This window comes from Carassius gibelio, chromosome B16 (assembly GCF_023724105.1).
Source record: "Carassius gibelio isolate Cgi1373 ecotype wild population from Czech Republic chromosome B16, carGib1.2-hapl.c, whole genome shotgun sequence".
NCBI classification, from domain to species: Eukaryota; Metazoa; Chordata; class Actinopteri; order Cypriniformes; family Cyprinidae; genus Carassius; species Carassius gibelio.
Window position 1 is genome coordinate 31,891,055 of NC_068411.1, and position 5,000 is coordinate 31,896,054.

A 5,000-nucleotide genomic window follows, 5' to 3' on the forward strand; every position below is an offset into this window, starting at 1 on the left:
ATACTAAGTGAAAAAATTCCAAAAGCTTAAAGCACCTGGTATTCCCAGGCAGTCTCCCATCCATGTACTAACCTGGCCCAAACCTGCTTATATTCAGAGATCGGGCATTGACTCTATTTTTTGCCAAATTTATTATATACTAAGTGAAAAAATTCCAAAAGCTTAAAGCACCTGGTATTCCTTGGCGGTCTCTCATCCAAGTACTAACCAGACCTAAACCTGCTAAGATTCAGAGATCGGGCATTGACTCTATTTTTTGCCAAATTTATTATATACTAAGTGAAAAAATTCCAAAAGCTTAAAGCACCTGGTATTCCTTGGCGGTCTCTCATCCAAGAACTAACCAGATCTAAACCTGCTAAGATTCAGAGATCGGGCATTGACTCTTTTTTTTTGTTGCAAGATTATTATATAATTCGTGAAAGATATCCAAACATTTAAAGCACCTGGAATTCCCAGGCAGTCTCCCATCCATGTACTAACCTGGCGCAAACCTGCTTATTTTCAGAGATCGGGCATTGACTCTATTTTTTGGCAAAATTATTATATACTAAGTGAAAAATTTCAAAAAAGCTTACAGTACCTGGTATTCCCAGGCGGTCTCCCATCCAGGCACTAACCAGGCCCAAACCTGCTTAGCTTCCGAGATCAGACAAGATCGGGCATAGCCAGGCTGGTATGGCCATAAGCGAAGACTGCTGCAAAGAGAAGGCTATTTAAAGATCAGCCAATCTACTCGCCAGTACATTATAAAAGTAGGAAAGAAACCCCAAAAGCTTAAAGCACCTGGTATTCCTAGGCGGTCTCTCATCCAATTACTAACCTGGCCCAAACCTGCTTATATTCAGAGATCGGGCATTGACTCTATTTTTTGGCAAAATTATTATATACTAAGTGAAAAAATTCCAAAAGCTTAAAGCACCTGGTATTACTTGGCGGTCTCTCATCCAAGTACTAACCAGACCTAAACCTGCTAAGATTCAGAGATCGGGCATTGACTCTTTTTTTTTTTTTTTTTTTTTTTTTTTGCAAGATTATTATATAATTCGTGAAAAATATCCAAACATTTAAAGCACCTGGTATTCCCAGGCAGTCTCCCATCCATGTACTAACCTGGCGCAAACCTGCTTATATTCAGAGATCGGGCATTGACTCTATTTTTTGGCAAAATTATTATATACTAAGTGAAAAATTTCAAAAAAGCTTAGAGTACCTGGTATTCCCAGGCGGTCTCCCATCCAGGCACTAACCAGGCCCAAACCTGCTTAGCTTACGAGATCAGACAAGATCGGGCATAGCCAGGCTGGTATGGCCATAAGCGAAGACTGCTGCAAAGAGAAGGCTATTTAAAGATCAGCCAATCTACTCGCCAGTACATTATAAAAGTAGGAAAGAAACCCCAAAAGCTTAAAGCACCTGGTATTCCTAGGCGGTCTCTCATCCAAGTACTAACCTGGCCCAAACCTGCTTATATTCAGAGATCGGGCATTGACTCTATTTTTTGCCAAATTTATTATATACTAAGTGAAAAAATTCCAAAAGCTTAAAGCACCTGGTATTCCTTGGCGGTCTCTCATCCAAGTACTAACCAGACCTAAACCTGCTAAGATTCAGAGATCGGGCATTGACTCTTTTTTTTTTTTTTTTTTTTTTTGCAAGATTATTATATAATTCGTGAAAAATATCCAAAAATTTAAAGCACCTGGTATTCCCAGGCAGTCTCCCATCCATGTACTAACCTGGCCCAAACCTGCTTATATTCAGAGATCGGGCATTGACTCTATTTTTTGCCAAATTTATTATATACTAAGTGAAAAAATTCCAAAAGCTTAAAGCACCTGGTATTCCCAGGCAGTCTCCCATCCATGTACTAACCTGGCCCAAACCTGCTTATATTCAGAGATCGGGCATTGACTCTATTTTTTGCCAAATTTATTATATACTAAGTGAAAAAATTCCAAAAGCTTAAAGCACCTGGTATTCCTTGGCGGTCTCTCATCCAAGTACTAACCAGACCTAAACCTGCTAAGATTCAGAGATCGGGCATTGACTCTTTTTTTTTTTTTTTTTTTTTTTTGCAAGATTATTATATAATTCGTGAAAAATATCCAAACATTTAAAGCACCTGGTATTCCCAGGCAGTCTCCCATCCATGTACTAACCTGGCGCAAACCTGCTTATATTCAGAGATCGGGCATTGACTCTATTTTTTGGCAAAATTATTATATACTAAGTGAAAAATTTCAAAAAAGCTTAGAGTACCTGGTATTCCCAGGCGGTCTCCCATCCAGGCACTAACCAGGCCCAAACCTGCTTAGCTTACGAGATCAGACAAGATCGGGCATAGCCAGGCTGGTATGGCCATAAGCGAAGACTGCTGCAAAGAGAAGGCTATTTAAAGATCAGCCAATCTACTCGCCAGTACATTATAAAAGTAGGAAAGAAACCCCAAAAGCTTAAAGCACCTGGTATTCCTAGGCGGTCTCTCATCCAAGTACTAACCTGGCCCAAACCTGCTTATATTCAGAGATCGGGCATTGACTCTATTTTTTGCCAAATTTATTATATACTAAGTGAAAAAATTCCAAAAGCTTAAAGCACCTGGTATTCCTTGGCGGTCTCTCATCCAAGTACTAACCAGACCTAAACCTGCTAAGATTCAGAGATCGGGCATTGACTCTTTTTTTTTTTTTTTTTTTTTTTGCAAGATTATTATATAATTCGTGAAAAATATCCAAAAATTTAAAGCACCTGGTATTCCCAGGCAGTCTCCCATCCATGTACTAACCTGGCCCAAACCTGCTTATATTCAGAGATCGGGCATTGACTCTATTTTTTGCCAAATTTATTATATACTAAGTGAAAAAATTCCAAAAGCTTAAAGCACCTGGTATTCCCAGGCAGTCTCCCATCCATGTACTAACCTGGCCCAAACCTGCTTATATTCAGAGATCGGGCATTGACTCTATTTTTTGCCAAATTTATTATATACTAAGTGAAAAAATTCCAAAAGCTTAAAGCACCTGGTATTCCTTGGCGGTCTCTCATCCAAGTACTAACCAGACCTAAACCTGCTAAGATTCAGAGATCGGGCATTGACTCTATTTTTTGCCAAATTTATTATATACTAAGTGAAAAAATTCCAAAAGCTTAAAGCACCTGGTATTCCTTGGCGGTCTCTCATCCAAGAACTAACCAGATCTAAACCTGCTAAGATTCAGAGATCGGGCATTGACTCTTTTTTTTTGTTGCAAGATTATTATATAATTCGTGAAAGATATCCAAACATTTAAAGCACCTGGTATTCCCAGGCAGTCTCCCATCCATGTACTAACCTGGCGCAAACCTGCTTATTTTCAGAGATCGGGCATTGACTCTATTTTTTGGCAAAATTATTATATACTAAGTGAAAAATTTCAAAAAAGCTTACAGTACCTGGTATTCCCAGGCGGTCTCCCATCCAGGCACTAACCAGGCCCAAACCTGCTTAGCTTCCGAGATCAGACAAGATCGGGCATAGCCAGGCTGGTATGGCCATAAGCGAAGACTGCTGCAAAGAGAAGGCTATTTAAAGATCAGCCAATCTACTCGCCAGTACATTATAAAAGTAGGAAAGAAACCCCAAAAGCTTAAAGCACCTGGTATTCCTAGGCGGTCTCTCATCCAATTACTAACCTGGCCCAAACCTGCTTATATTCAGAGATCGGGCATTGACTCTATTTTTTGGCAAAATTATTATATACTAAGTGAAAAAATTCCAAAAGCTTAAAGCACCTGGTATTCCTTGGCGGTCTCTCATCCAAGTACTAACCAGACCTAAACCTGCTAAGATTCAGAGATCGGGCATTGACTCTTTTTTTTTTTTTTTTTTTTTTTTTGCAAGATTATTATATAATTCGTGAAAAATATCCAAACATTTAAAGCACCTGGTATTCCCAGGCAGTCTCCCATCCATGTACTAACCTGGCCCAAACCTGCTTATATTCAGAGATCGGGCATTGACTCTATTTTTTGCCAAATTTATTATATACTAAGTGAAAAAATTCCAAAAGCTTAAAGCACCTGGTATTCCCAGGCAGTCTCCCATCCATGTACTAACCTGGCCCAAACCTGCTTATATTCAGAGATCGGGCATTGACTCTATTTTTTGCCAAATTTATTATATACTAAGTGAAAAAATTCCAAAAGCTTAAAGCACCTGGTATTCCTTGGCGGTCTCTCATCCAAGTACTAACCAGACCTAAACCTGCTAAGATTCAGAGATCGGGCATTGACTCTTTTTTTTTTTTTTTTTTTTTTTGCAAGATTATTATATAATTCGTGAAAAATATCCAAAAATTTAAAGCACCTGGTATTCCCAGGCAGTCTCCCATCCATGTACTAACCTGGCCCAAACCTGCTTATATTCAGAGATCGGGCATTGACTCTATTTTTTGCCAAATTTATTATATACTAAGTGAAAAAATTCCAAAAGCTTAAAGCACCTGGTATTCCCAGGCAGTCTCCCATCCATGTACTAACCTGGCCCAAACCTGCTTATATTCAGAGATCGGGCATTGACTCTATTTTTTGCCAAATTTATTATATACTAAGTGAAAAAATTCCAAAAGCTTAAAGCACCTGGTATTCCTTGGCGGTCTCTCATCCAAGTACTAACCAGACCTAAACCTGCTAAGATTCAGAGATCGGGCATTGACTCTATTTTTTGCCAAATTTATTATATACTAAGTGAAAAAATTCCAAAAGCTTAAAGCACCTGGTATTCCTTGGCGGTCTCTCATCCAAGAACTAACCAGATCTAAACCTGCTAAGATTCAGAGATCGGGCATTGACTCTTTTTTTTTGTTGCAAGATTATTATATAATTCGTGAAAGATATCCAAACATTTAAAGCACCTGGTATTCCCAGGCAGTCTCCCATCCATGTACTAACCTGGCGCAAACCTGCTTATTTTCAGAGATCGGGCATTGACTCTATTTTTTGGCAAAATTATTATATAC

General features: G+C 38.8%; 2 non-coding genes and 2 pseudogenes across 2 annotated transcripts; all 4 read right to left on the minus strand.

Annotated features, from left to right (window-relative positions):
• Positions 1-571: 571 nt before the first annotated feature.
• Positions 572-690, minus strand: LOC127975753 (5S ribosomal RNA). The gene has a single exon (XR_008157607.1). It is a non-coding gene; the product is annotated as a 5S ribosomal RNA (ribosomal RNA).
• Positions 691-1,201: 511 nt separating this feature from the next.
• On the minus strand, positions 1,202-1,320 carry LOC127975624 (uncharacterized; annotated as a pseudogene).
• Positions 1,321-2,250: 930 nt separating this feature from the next.
• LOC127975625 (uncharacterized) lies at positions 2,251-2,369 on the minus strand (annotated as a pseudogene).
• Positions 2,370-3,423: 1,054 nt separating this feature from the next.
• On the minus strand, positions 3,424-3,542 carry LOC127975755 (5S ribosomal RNA). The gene has a single exon (XR_008157609.1). It is a non-coding gene; the product is annotated as a 5S ribosomal RNA (ribosomal RNA).
• Between the last annotated feature and the right edge of the window lie 1,458 nt (positions 3,543-5,000).